The sequence below is a fragment of the Gasterosteus aculeatus genome, chromosome 20 (genome assembly GCF_964276395.1).
Source record: "Gasterosteus aculeatus chromosome 20, fGasAcu3.hap1.1, whole genome shotgun sequence".
In the NCBI taxonomy this organism is placed as follows: Eukaryota; Metazoa; Chordata; class Actinopteri; order Perciformes; family Gasterosteidae; genus Gasterosteus; species Gasterosteus aculeatus.
The window spans coordinates 20,268,617-20,283,879 of NC_135707.1; the positions used below are offsets into that span (position 1 = coordinate 20,268,617).

Genomic DNA, 15,263 nt, shown 5'->3' on the forward strand with positions numbered 1-15,263 from the left:
CTGATAGAAATACTCATTCGTACACAGACACACCAATGGCAAAGCCACACACCATTTGTAAATCGTCAATGTTATGTTGCCATGGTTCACACCACATATTTCTCCCTATGAAATAAAGATTAGATAATTACTATAAATGGATCAACACTGGCAGTGAAACAGCTTACCTGATTTGTTTTTTAAATCACTGCTTCAAACAAGGGTATGTGTACTCTGGGTGTATGTTAAGGACCATTGTAATGTGTATGTAGAAACACAAATACAAGATTAGAAAACTGCAATAGAGCTCTGATGAATGGTGACCTTGTGCATCCATCCGGAGAAGGAATGTACACATTTCTCTATTCTTGTGTATGTGCATTATTAAATTACAGACCCAAGCGTGCATGCTCCCACACACAATACATACAAAACCAAATTACACAGTACCCGCTTTCACAGCAATCACACAATTTGAACAGTTCTTAAAAAAAGTCATCCACAAAAATAAATTCTCTTTTGCAAGCTGCTGGATTTAACTCCCCTTAAAATCCTTTACAGGAACACAAAGTGTTTGGTAAGAGTAGCATGTGGAATTTCACAGCTAAGGTGTAAAGATTCATATTTTCACAACAACAGAACTCCTTCATTCAAAACAGCTACTTTGGAAATAGCTGCAATATGTAGAGGGCCTGGATCGCAAGAGCATCCTGAACGCCTTGAGTTAAAAAAAAACAAGCTTCGAAGCGTCAATTTTTTCTCATTTTTGGTAACTTCCCCAATGTGAAGAGGTCCAGTTAGAGAACATATCTAGAAACTTCTAGAGAGTCCGTAAGATCATAATGTAACTAGTTAGTGTGATTAAATAGAGGAATAGAGTTGTATCAAGATTTGCATTTAGTCAATACACGACGAACAAATCAAATTCATTCAGTAAGATTAAAAAAATATGTATTGTTACATAAATAAACAACTGAACATATATGTGTGACTGCAAATATAAATAATGCTCTAAATAAAAGATGAGCTGCATTTTTTAAGGGATGCATTTAAAAAATAAATAAATAAAATGAATTGAATAAAATTCAATTTACTAGAATCTAGCTGTTCTTCCTGCCTACTTCGGGCTGTAACTTGAAACCTTGAAGGCCAGAGTCCAACACATAGTGGTAGATCTTTACAGGGAATAGTAAAGACCTAATGTTGTGATGACATGTTCTACCCTTGTTAGGACCATGGTCAGCGGCGGACTGCTATTCAGCGCCCGCAGCTGAAATGAATGGATAAGGCTTCATTTAAATTGCGTAGTGCCAAATGGCTTTCATTCAAACAGCTTTTAGTCCCACAGCATTATGTAGTCAAAACAGATTTACTATGGGGAGTGCTGCACATGAAAACCGTATAGATGCGTTTGCACTTATTAACTAATCCCAACAACATATACAAAGCACTACTAGATCATCATGTAAAGGATCTTGTGATAATCAAGCGATTATACTGCACTTCAGACAGCACCCACTGGACTAAACCACACATGGGCAGCTTCTATGCAGATCCATAATCAGCTCCATCCACAAAGCTTGCATGCAACAAAATCATTATTTTACTCATTACCACTACAGTAACGAACACAAATCAGCCGGAGAGTGCAAGTCCCTTAAGGGGAATCTGTGATTTGTGATATTGGGCTACATGAATACACTTGACTTGTTGCAGCAGTGGAGCTAAAGCTAAATTCTACAAAAGAAAATATTCGAACAAACTCAAAGTAAGAACAGAAAACAAAACAGAGGATACAGAGGAGGTAACAGAGGAGAAAATTAAGGGAAATCAAGTTGTAACATTTGTGAAGTTAGAGCACTTAAGCAGCTTTTATGAGCCAATAATATTTATGGGAAATCATGTCTTCATTTTTATATTTGCACGGGCAAAAAATATATATATTTGAGCTGTGATTTTTAACGTTTTATGACCACATATTGTTTTCTGACTCTCTTCAAGGTTGACTAAAGTATTTAAAAATTATATAATTTAGAGATCTTTGTATGTGTTGTGCTTCTTACTTTGCCAGGAGGTTCTTGAAAAAGAGTTGTTTCGATGATTCTGTTATTCCTGACTAAATAAATGACAGCTATTTTAAACAGTCACTATTTATTCATGAGTTGTGGTGGTTCTCCAAGGAATAGACTCAGGACAACTTTGACATCAGAAAAGTGAATGTAGTGTAGGGAAGGTTTATGTAATTTGATGCATTTTTGATATTTGGGTGGGAGTATAGGGCCAATAGGAAGAAGTAGAAGACATCTATTTGAAAATTATGTATTTATTATACAATCTGTTTTAATATATAAATGAGTCAAAGCGTAATAGAGCTACCATGTCTTCTGGTAAAAAATCACTATATGTCAAGATGACCCATATTTCTGCATACATCTATTTTACATCTTTACTAAATTCTTCTTTTTCATGTTCATACCCTAAAATAAATGCAGATAGCAAAGAGCCAAGTTGTGTCCTCTCCGTTATCAGCAGCTACGACATTAAAGAGACGACAGTGACAGTGAGAGAGGGAGAGAGGGAGAGAAGAAAGAGCATGTCACTTATTCCCTCCATTAGCTTCATTAGTGCGGGAGGATGAGGCAGATTAAGACCGCAGCGGGTTGGATGATGATGCCATTTGGCAGCGTTATCTGTTATTTCAGGCTTGGCCATTTTGGCGCCTCTGTTTGGGCTGGGTTATAATGCGATGTGATGCCCGGGCCCTCGGGGGCCGCACTGCTGTTGCTACCATCCTCTCTGATTAAAATGTGTTGTCACCAGCCAGCCTCAGTCTGGATGCCCTCCCGCTCCCCTCTCATTTCCATCCAGCACCGCATGTCACTTCTCATCCCACATGATGTTGCAGTTAATGTTGAACAGTGTATCAGTATAAAAAGGTACCGTGGTACCCATACGTTAAAAAACAATACACTAGGCGCCTGCACAACAGACCTGCCTCGGAAAACACGGCGCCAGTGACGGTCTACAACCCCGAGGAGGCAAACGGACAGTCCGTCATCCAATAAGGAGTAAGGATATTCAAGCCCGCTCGGCTCGGCCACCCGCGGTTTCGCTGCATTCATATGCTAATTCGGGCCATTCGCACCTCCGCCAGCTCTCCACCTACGTCATGGTTCTTTTCCGACAATTTGTGGCACAGACAAACGCGACGTGCGCGGGTTGCAAATTGTCGGAAATTGTCGGAAATTAGGGAGATTCCGGACGAAAATCTCACTTTTCATGCAGTGCTGGTTTACATCCTATTTATCGAACCGATCCCAGTTTGTGCTTGTAAACGGTGAATCCTCAAAGACCACCAATGTTGGTCACGGAGTCCCACAAGGTTCTGTACCGATTTTATTTACCCTCTATATGCTTCAAGAAAAAATGGTCTGACATCAAAGTGGATGCAAAAAAGCGTTTAGCGCGCCATCATGTTAGCTTTCAACAATTGAGCCGTGTAAATCCTGATAACCGGACAACTGCAATAGTATTTGAGGTTCTATCAATATTAATGTTTCAGAGGACATTCAGAAAAATATCATTTAATCCAGCCAACATTCATGTAACGTTAATGGCAGGGGTTGTGGTCAGTTTATGGACTACTTGTGTGTGGCTCAAATGTCTGCAGCTAACACTAGTTAAAGTAAAGCTAGTTACTGCTCCTTAATTACTAAGGATGGGTAAAATGCAGAGAATAATTTCCCCATGTGGGATTGATAAAGGATTATAAATGAAATAATATATATATATATATTTTAATTTTAAATTTAATTTTACATTAAAAAAAAAAAGAAAATCCCTCGCACCCCACCAGAGGGTCGCGCCCCACTGTTTGAGAACCACTGCTCTAAAGGTTGATGTTATTCCTCGGAAAGTATTGCTATGCATCAGAAAGACGCAATAAAGAACATAATGCCAGGGTTCTGTATCAGGGTGTAAGGTCAGCAGACTCTGAACACACCAAAGAACCGTCAGAGGAACTAAAACAGTGAAAAAAGAGTTCTCAATAACAATATGGCTGTTTTAAAAGAAACATTAGTTAAGTGTGACCGTAATCATGCCAGCATTTAATAAGAGATTAAGCAATCATGTTTAAAAAATGCTTTTGTTGTTAGAGGAGCAAGAAACACCATTGGCAGAGTATTGGTAATATAAATATAGTGCTTTATGGGCTTAAATGAAGGATAAAAACTCCCTGACTATGCACTCAAAATAACATAGGAATGAGAGTGTCACAGATCCCTGAAGGCTAGTAACAAATTAAAAGATGCAAACCCTACTGTTACACTAGTAAGTCCCGTGGGCTTTCTGGGTCTCAGCTGAGGAAGGAGACAGGGACGTCGAGCCTCACGAGGGTAACACAAGAATCTCTCTGATGAGTCTTTCCAAATAATGGTGCTTAGACTAATTGGTGCTTAAATGAATGGCTTCTGCTTATTGGACAGCTTCATAGATTAAAGCAGTGCTCCCTAAAAAGATTGGCGCCTCATGGAATGTGAGCGTACATGTAATCCGTCAGCTCAAGGGAAAGATGTGTGTGGAAGAGGAGATCAGCCCTCAGAGGTCCTGAATGAATAAACTGGAACAGAGCCAAACAGAAGGCAGCATTATCTGCTAACACGATAACGGACCTGTTGGTGTCCACACCGGACCTACCCGTAATAGTTTAAATAAACTGATTTCATTGAAACAAGGAAGTAAATTGTCCTCTGTTTTACCAGTGTGACATTTTTTTGAGCAAGCAGCTGTGCTCTGAACACAGATTGCTCTTATCATCTTATTGTTTTTAGTCAACCGTTACTATGTTACAATATGTTGTACTTTTGTTTGCTGATTTCACGATTTGAAGCTCTGTGGTGGGAAATGTATTGTATTTATAGTTATTGATGCTGCTGACTGCTGATGCTCCTATTGGGAAAAGAGCAGGCAGCTTTATATGAACATTTAACAGTGCAGTTTGTGCTACTGATCAAAGCACTTTAACACAAGCCTCCTTTTATTCAGGAATCACGAATCACGAAACATTTATTGCCATAATATGTCAGGCATACAAGGAATTTGACTTGGCGGTTGGTGCGTAACAGCAGACAGTATGACAATGGACGACAAGACAACAGTGCACGAGGAATGAAATAAAATATAATGCTCTGGGTTAGTAGTATACGGCTATGGGTTAGTTTAAAAATAAAGGAATATAAGTTAAGGTTAAAAATATTTAGAAATTAAAAATAAAAAACAAAGTGCACCAGCGAACAGAAAGTGACAAATGAAAGCGACAAGTGAAAAGTGTAAATGACGTGTGCAGTGTGAAAGAAAGTGACCGGTGGAATGTTAGAGTCAGACAGTGTGTCACGCCCTAATTGTGTTCACCCGTTTTCACCTGTTTTTCCCCTGTCTCCTCCCACACCAGGTGTTCCCTGTTTGTCAATTATCCCTTGGGCATATAACCTGTGTCTTCTCCCTGTTCTTGTTGCCAGTTCGTCTTGTGTGTTTCACCATCATCGTCTTTGGCAGCTTGAATTTCTTCAGCTGCCTCAGGAAGAATAACCTCTGCTGAGCCCTCTTGGTGATAGAGCTGATGTTCAGCTCCCACTTGAGGTCCTGGGTTATGATGGAGCCCAGGAATTGGAAGGAATCCACAGTGGTGACAGGGGAGTCACCTAGGGTGATGGGAGGGTGGGGCGCTGTTCTTCCTAAAATCCACAACCATTTCCACTGTCTTTAGAGCGTAGAGCTCCAGGTTGTTCTGGCTGCACCAGATATTCAGACTCCCACCTGTAGGCGGACTCATCCCCACCAGAGATCAGTCCAATGAGGGTGGTGTCATCCGCAAACTTCAGAAGCTTGACGGACTGGTGACTGGAGGTGCAGCTGTACAGGGAGAAGAGCAGAGGGGAAAGAACGCAGTCTTGGGGGGAACCGGTGCTGATGGTCCGAGAGGCTAAGACATGTTTCCCCAGCTTCACGTGCTGATTCCTATCGGACAGGAAGTCTGTGAGCCACTTGCAGGTGGAGTCGGGAATGTGTAGCTGAGAGAGTTTGTCCTGCAGCAGAGACGAGATGATGGTGTTGAACGCAGAGCCGAAGTCTACAGACAGGATCTTGCCGTAGGTTCCTGGGGAGTCCAGATGCTGGAGGATGTAGTGGGGGGCCATATTGACAGCATCGTCTACAGACCTGTTGGCTCTGTAGGCGAACTGCAGGGGGTCCAGAAGGGGGTTGTTGAGGGTCTTAAGGTGGTACAGGACAAGCCGTTCAAAAGACTTCATGACTACAGAGGTCAGGGCGACGGGCCTGTATTAATTGAGTCCTGTGATCCTGGGCTTCTTGGGGACAGGGATGATGGGGGAGGCCTTGAAGCAGGCTGGTACCTGGCATGTCTCCAAGGACCGCAATACTTCAGGGTGCGGGGAGAGACGGAGTCCGGGCCGGCTGCCTTACTGGGGTTTTGTCTTTTAATGAGCCGGTTAACATGTCTCTCCAGAATAGAGAGAGTCGTTGCGGCGAGGGGAAGGTGATACAGAGGCGTGAGCCCCTGATGGGCTGGGGGTGGGGGGGACTGGGGCAGAATGGTGGACCTGTGGGGGATGGAGTCAGGACATTGTGTATCATATCTGCAGTAGAACTCATTCAGCTTGTCTGCCAGGCGGAGGTCATTCATGGAGTGGGGCTTTTTCACCCTGGTGCATGATGGTACACAGCTGTCCTCACAGAAGCCGATGTACGAAGTTACAGCCTCTGTGAACTCATCCAGACTGTCAGTAGCAGTCTTGAAACCATCCCAGTCTGTGCAGTCAAAGCACACCCGAAGATCCTCCAGCGCCTCACTGGTCCACTTCTTGAATTCCCTCACCACAGGTTTGCAGAGCTTTAGTTTCTGCCTGTATGCAGGAATCAGATGGACCATGACGTGGTCAGAGTGTACCAGTGCAGCACGAGGGACGGTGTGATAAGCCCTTACTGTGGTGTAACAGTGATACAGAGTGTTCTCCTCTCTGGTGGGGCATTTAATAAACTGTTTGTACTTAGGAAGTTCATGGGTGAGATTACCTTTGTTAAAGTCACCTAGGAAAATAACTAAGTAGTGCACGTTGCCCGCCGGCCGCATGTAAACACCGACTAGGATGAATGAAGCAAACTCATGGGGGATGTAGAAAAGCCTCTGTCTCTCCTCATCAGCAGCTGAAGCTCTAGTTTGTTGCACAGTGAGCTCACGTTGGAGAGAAAGATGCCTAGCAGCGGTGTGCGAGAACCACGCTTGCGGAGTCGCACTAACGAGCCGGCCGGTTTTCGTCTCCTACGGCGTCTCACCGCGTGACGACAGGTGAGCGCACCTTTGACTAGAATGTCCAGTAATTCAACAGAAGAAAGAAGGAAAGTTGGAAGTAACTCCGGAGTTGTTTGTCTGTGACGAGAGCTCCAGGAATCGCAACAGGAAACATAATTAACAACAAAAAACGAAGCGCACCGAAGCATCGTGGCAGCCATCGTCGGCGCCATCTTGCCACCGTTCTGTTCTGTTCTATCTGATGGTGGTTCTACCTGATGGTAGTTATATGCTGTGGAGCATCAATGGAGATCATTCTGAATGTTGCATAATAGGTTTTGATGAATAAATATGTTTTCAATACAAAATGATGTACAGTTGGCTACACTTTACAAGGTTATTGGTAGATTTTAATCAAACTTGTTTGATCAAACAAAGTGGCTTATGGCAGCTTCTTACAAGAAAGACTGATACAAATATCGCCCTTCAAATCCATGTGAGTTCTTTATCGAGCATCGACTTGCAAAACAAACATAAAACCTTTAAGAAATAAAGGAGCAGACTGAGAGCAAAGCTGAGCGGACCGTCCACCTCTAGGCTCCTTTTTATTTCTGACACTCTGCCTGTAGCTAAGATTACAGATGGCTTTTACAGAAATCAAATGTTTTCTCCAAAATCATTCCCATGGCAACTACTTTCCCCTTCAATGTTTGGCTCCAGTCACATTCCCTTCATATATAAGAAGGTCTTTTAAGTTAACAAGAAAAGGTGATAACAGGTTTAGTGAAAAGGAACGGGATCTTACAATAGGAAAAAAGGGAGGATGATGACAGCACCTTGACATTTACGCCGGTGAGTTTCTTCTCCTATTGAGGCACATTATTGAAGCACATTATTGTGCCTCAATAAGAGAGGAAATTGACTGTGTAAAACCAAATCATTACTATGGAAGGCTTTCATTTGTAATAACAATATGTGTCCCTCCACATCCCATTGTCAAAAACGCCCCTAGAATGATGCCAGGAGACAAGTTCTGAAGATGACTGCGGGCTGCCACTGAGAGTGATAGAGGGGACAGAGGGGCCCTACGAGTCATCAACACACACAGCACGGCTGGGTATCAGCATTCTAGTGGGATACTTGACAGGAACCAAGACACAAAAGGTAAGCTCCTAATGTTTAAGGCATGGTGGTAAAAACGGCAACCGGATGGTATCAGACGGGTGCCTGAACGGATTAGTGTGGAGAAAGTGGAAGCATCGATAGTCTGCAGGCTCTGACATAGAGCGGAGCTCAGTTCAGTCCAACAAGTACCACATCATTGCAGGTCAACGCTTGCAGTGATGGAATTACTCCACATGGATTTCTATGCAACCAGAGGACTAGCATCAATACATTTTGGATGGTGGTCAATGAAATTGTATTCAGTTGTAAAAGGCATGACACAACAGGCATTAGTGCAGTACATTGGTCCCTCTTTTCTTCATAGCTTGTAACACTGGTCTAGAAGTGGTGAATCCCAGCATACACCAACTGTCCCATGGTTAAAAATCAGTATTGGTCTTTTCTGCAAAATACTTGCTGCAAGTCAAGTGTTTGCCTTTATAGACAAAAAACAGACAACTACATTTATATTCATCAACGGTCCCCTTGAAGAGCTGGGAAGGATGCAAAGATGCTAATTGCTCAGTTATTGTATAATACAGAACACAATGAAGTCTCCAACAACAAGTATTACAGCACCATATACTACAATGTCAAGGTCAGCCTCTACTTTAGCTGGGGTATTCTGAATTCTCACAATAAATCTTAACTTAAAATAGCTGCAGGCAAAAGCAAGCTCCAGCAGTGCTGTTTGCCCCCATAGCTCAGGGGCTCAAATGCCGACTATATGACCCATATTGTCCCAGCAGAGTCTAGCAGGGAACCTGATCTTATGTCTCTCCCTGTCATGTCTCTCTTGTCTGTAATATACCTTCTCTGTTTAAACTTATCCTTTTAATGACGTGAAATATTTAAACTATTCTCACATTTTCACAATCATCATCATTTCCACTTACAAATGATGATCAGAAAGCTTTGAATACTGTCTTTGAATATTAGGCTGAAACTGTCAACTTTTATCCAAAACCAGCATTGTAAAATATCTTTGGAGAAAGCAATAATCTACAACAAACTGAATACACCCTCGGGATAAGGGAGGAAACAACAAAAAATACAGTTCAAGAAAAGCATTTAATGGAGACCAGTGGTCGTTGGGGTAAGATGATACACAAGAACTATAAAATGCCACAGAACCCATCAGCATAATAACACACACAATAACAGAGCGCTTAGAGCAAGTTACAGCCCCATCAGCAGAGCGATCCAGCAGCAATGTTGTATGTAGCAGCTGCTGCTACGTTATCTCTTCTTGGACTGCATTCCCCTCAGAGGAACAGGTCTCTCACTCCTTCAATTCATTAGCAACACTTAATAGATTTTCTTTCTTAATCATTCCTCTATTCAGTGGAGTCCTCAACCTCGCTCTCCTGCCAGATTACTACAGCTGCTGATACGCTAGTATTCTTCAATCCACTTCTCTGTAAAGCACACAGTAAGTCCCACTCTCCCCCCCTCAAGCCTTTTTTCTGTTGTCAGTTTGAAACAAGCGCATGATTAAATATGAACAATGATGCAAGTTTCAATCCTCAAATTGGAAAGGCTAATCCTCTGTTTAAGATTTCCTTGGGGCAGGAAGACTGAAGACTGAGGGAGCCGAGGGAGCATGTGGGGAGAATTGTGCTCCACAAGTTTTCTGCGGGCATATGGAGGCATGTGTTTGAGTGATCTAGGTCAGATGACTGTGTGTGTGCGCGTGTGTCTACTGCTGCGCAAAATGAGTGTTTTCAAGGAAAAGTAGGTAACATATATAGTACGTATGTGTGAGGGAATTGTGGAAATAAAGGGAGATAATGGTGCTGCTGGATATAAAGGCGTAGCTGGGTGACATTCAGGAAGGGCCTTTCTTTCAACGTCAGAGTGGAGATTCATCAGGATGAGCCTTTCTTTCAATGTCAAAGCACTGCTTCATCACACTAACCGATGTCCACTTCCTCCGCATATAATTAGAGAGCGTTTTAATTAGAGCTGAGCGGAATGATTGCTCGTTGTCTGTGGCGTGTGCTGTCCAGAGCTGCCCTGCACAAACAGCACAGAACCCTGTGAAGAGGGAGAGGGCAGACTACCACCGATTAGGAAAATGTCCGTCTGCATACTGTACGTCCAGCGCAGTCCCAGGAAATGTCAGGGGAGTGGAGTGAAAAAAAAAGCTTTTGCTTTCTTGTCTACTTTAAATAAATGCCTAACATGCTTTGGTCGGTTACCCCTCTAGCATCAGCTTTGTATGAGATGGCGTGTCAGTTTCCACAGGCTACATGAGTAACGGGCCAATGTAGCCTGAGCTTTAGCTGATCTTTTAATGTGACTCAAACAAAAGAAAATCAATGTCTACAACTGCTATTAATGATCCCATAGACTGTGCAATGTGTGCAAATGGTTTTGATTTGTGTCTTCAACCCGTAAAGTGCTTTCCAGAGTTTGAGCTAATTTTGCAAAGTGACATGATGACTACAACAGTCTCTGAAGCAGAGGGAGCCACAGCTTCCCCCCCGATGAAGCCATTTACCAGAGCTGATGGAACAGCTTCTCTCTGTCACCGCAAACGAAGCAGAAGGCAGAAGGAGGGGAAGCGAGGAGGAGAGAGAAACAATTAGCCTGGGGTTCCCCGGGATCATAAGTAATAATTTGAGAGAAATTAAGTGGCAGGTTTAACAAGCAGGGATAATTTCACTCTTCCCTTCTTCCTGGGGGAAATCTGGCCTTTAATTGAGTTAACACTTTTTGTTTGGCAAACACTCCTAAAGCAGGCCAAGACTGCCACTGTGTCTCATTACCAACACCCAGTATTGGTGTCAGCGCCCAACCGTCTCCTACCAGCGCTCCGTCTGTCCGGCTCCCTTCCTCTATTCCTCACTCTTCCTCATCCCTCTCACACTCATTTAGGTTTTTAGCTGCTTTTGGATGTGAGCCCACAATGAACACCGACAGTTGCGATGTAAGTGAGCCAGAGTTAGCATAGTCATTTCCATTGGCTGTCCCCGGCCAGATGTTATAATTATTTAAATGATAAAATTACTGGTTTTACTTCAATTATAGGATTACATCCCAAATATGTGTTATATATTTTCTGTTGCGGCGTAAGATGTAAGATGAGAATCTTGGAATCCACCATTATTTAACATTATGCCATTGCTCCAAACCAAACTGGGAAACACTTTTATTATTGTAATGTTATTGATTGATTGATTGATCCCTCAAGAGGGAAATTCTGGTACCACAGCAGCATGTACAGGGAATAAAATAGAATAAAAAGATACACATTATATACAATATAATAAGATAGAAATATTAAATTATTGAATTAAATTAAGTTAAATAAACTAAAACTGAAACAAAAGAATAACCTTCCAAATGAGACAATAATAATAATTTGTAAGAGGAGAAGAGGAAGAGGAAGAGCAGCAACATCACAGCAGTACAGGGTTGTTACTGTCATTATTTAGCCAGGGATGATTTATTGTAAAGTGTTATTAATATTAGGACTGGGCATATTAATGCGTTATTATTGCCTTAAAGCGTTAATTCACGCAAACAATTATTTTATCCTATCTTAACTTTTTTTTTCAGTATTATTTTGAAGTCCTTGAAGTAACATGTCTAATCCAATGAGCGCATTTGGAGGCGGACCTACGACTGCTCACAACAAAGAAATGGAGAAAGGTAGCGAACTCTTACGTGGACATATTCATTGTAAATCTTTTCCAGACAGCGGAGATAATCGAAGCAAAGTTATTTAGGACCACCACTGTCATGTTGTAAACACACACAATATGGGAACAAACTGTTCTTAGTTGTAACTCTTTGCTTGGGTAAACCAACCATGCCGTTCTCCCTAAATCCCCTTTGTGTCCCTCCATGTACCGCTTCTTATAAACGTCATAATCATTCTGAACATCAATATGTAGTTTCTATGCTGCGTGATAAAAGAAACTTGTTTCTGCCGGTACCTCATTTATAAACATTAACTTGCTATTTATAATTTATTAGATATTTATGATCATTGCCCTGGACGCTTAGGGTAACTGTTTTTTCTATGACAATCTAGATAAAACATGAATGCCCATTGGAAAATAGCTTTGTTTTTTTTTATTTGATTTGATTACATTAATGCCAGTTGTGATTTTAAAATATTTTTTGACCAAAAATTGAAATTATTCTTGATTAACGCATCCTAAAACATCTTTCAGTGTCCTCTTTGTTTCAATCCAGTCTGAGATTGTTTAGATCCCTCTCCACTTTCTCGCTGATGCAGTTTAGGTGTAAAAGTGAGAACGTCCTCACCACTTTGCTGCCTGATCATTCCCCCCGCACAAAAAGACATCTGTTGACAGTGCCTCCCATGGAGTCCATTGTGGTCCATTACTGGAGCCACAGAGAGAGGTGTGGGTGGTAGATTGTTGTTATTTGGACACCATCTAGACACCAGCCCAAAACCTTATTTCCTGCAGGCTGTCTAATAATGTGCTGGAAATCTCTGTGGTAGGGATATTGAGCAGTACAGTAGATGAACAGTGGGAGGGGTGTGTAGAGGATGATGTGTGTGTGTGTGTGTGTGTGTGTGTGTGTGTGTGTGTGTGTGTGTGTGTGTGTGTGTGTGTGTGTGGATGCTTTGAGGGGTTGTTATTGTGAAACAGAAGGAAAGCAGTGGCGCCGTCACAGTGCCAGGCAGGACCCGGGATAAGGGAGAACTCAATGGAGTGTTAAATGGGAAATCATCTGTTTTCAGCCACAGATTTAATGTCATTGCTGCTCTCACTCTGCTGCGCTCTGCTGTTCCGTTTGGTGTCGTCTCCCCCTCCTGCGCCTCTTTACTTCTGTGTTTTGTTTTAGTCCAACCCCCCCCAACCCCCAACTATGCATGCCCAAATGTCCCCTTCTCCTTGCAGCCTACTCCAGACTGTGTACTTTAGATTCAGTTTTCCTCTTCCCTTGCAGCCATGCCTCCATTCTGTATCTTCTTCATCACGGCCGCTGCAGGCCCTCAGGTTTTATTATATACAGTGGATAGTTTTCTGCTTTATGTTCACAATGGGACATCAGGGTTTTAAATGTCGGTCTGCGCAAGGGTGTAGGTTTGGTCTCCATATTGGTAGGGACATTACCAGCCGCCCCCCCATATAAAAAAGACGTAGTTGATATTATGTTGAACAGGCAAACATTATTAACATATGTGGCACTGATTTAAACATAATAACAGTGATAAAACATTAGTTTAAATACAAAACAGTATTCTGCACCAAATAAATAATAATAATGACATAAAATTGATTAAAAAAAACATTCTGCTAAAAAGCCAATATACACCAACAGTATATTCTATAGCCAAAAAATAGTTAAAAAAATCTATTCTGCAACACTTAATAGGCTATAAAAGTGTTTTCCTCCTTTATGTTACTAGTCTTGTGATTTTTATTTAAATGCACCAAAAATAACCTCTGTCTATCATTCAAAGAGAGGAACTGCTGGCCTACATCTTTAAGGATAACCTTGTCCACAGTAACTTGATAATCATGGCATACAGAGACATCATTCAGCTGCTGCTGGAACATGGTTGACCTCAACCTTTTTAACGCACTGAAACTCAAGCACAAACATCAAGGTTCTGATCAGCTTCTCCACTTGGCCAAAGAGACCCCTTACCCCTCTTGGCATTGGCCTAAGAAATCCTGCAGCTTCCTAGTAGCTAGTGGTGCTGACTGGACACTTAGATTGGAACAGAATCAGAAACTCTGTCGAGTATGGTTCATCATCAACAGAATTTCTCCAAATCCTGTTGGCAAATCCAATCAGTCTAACAACTTCCCCAAACATCCCTCAATTTCATTGCTAATGCACGGTGATTCTTAACAAAATGCCATGAGTGAGACATGATGGTCCAGCTGCTGCTTCCTCAACCTGCACTACATCTGCACTGGACTTCTGATATGTCTGAATGCAGTTCAATATAATGGCTTAATGAACGAAATAACCTAATGGGAAGTACATGCAATGCATTTGTTTATTCGGAAATCAATGTTTAATATGTGTGTGAGGGGTGGGACCTTAGGACCTGGGAGCCTCAGCACAGAGCGGGAGGCTTAAACTCAAGGAGAGCCTCTCCATATGAAGGAGATCCCGTGAGAGCTGAGCAACTCACGTTTGTTCTCGTTGTCCGGCATGTGCTGAAGTCTGGGTTGCTCTGTTTGTTGCTCGCCAGTACCGTGTGTGTGAGCAAACTATACTAAGGAGGTAGATTGTGAAATTTTAATCTACATCCTGTATGCCATGAGGGAATTAATGTAATGCTTTCTTTCCTATGGTAGAAGGTTAGACCTGAACCAGACCTGGTGATCCCAGGGCCCTACCTGCTGGTGCACAGGTGCCTCGGGCCTAGGACATATATGTCAAACTCAAGGCCCGCGGGCCATATCCGGCCCGGCATGCAATTATATCTGGTCCGCGAGATCATTTTATATTATTGTTACTAATGGCCCGAGGATATGAAGCGCCAATAACAAAATAAACTACAGATCCCATAATGCAGCGCTTCAGCTCAAATAATTTTGAGTTGTTTCGCAACCCATTTGCCGTCGACGTGGAAACTGCACCTGTGCAGATTCAGATGGAGCTGATTGAGCTGCAGTGTAATGGGACACTACGACACTGTTTTTTCACTCCATTCCCGCAGCAATGTCCCAGCTCCGTCTACATGCGGCTCGAACCTTGTGCATGTTTGGTAGCACATATCTGCGTGAGAAGCTGTTCTCAGTGATGACAAACAAAACAGCACACGGGAGTCGTCTCACTGATGAGCACCTTCAGTCCATCCTGAGTC

At 42.4% G+C, this 15,263-nt stretch overlaps 1 protein-coding gene across 2 annotated transcripts in view; it reads right to left on the reverse strand.

The window, feature by feature from the left end:
- The window catches only part of grik2 (glutamate receptor, ionotropic, kainate 2), a 214,978-nt gene that overhangs the window by 89,922 nt on the left and 109,793 nt on the right, over positions 1-15,263 (reverse strand). The gene's annotated exons all lie outside the window — the stretch shown is intronic.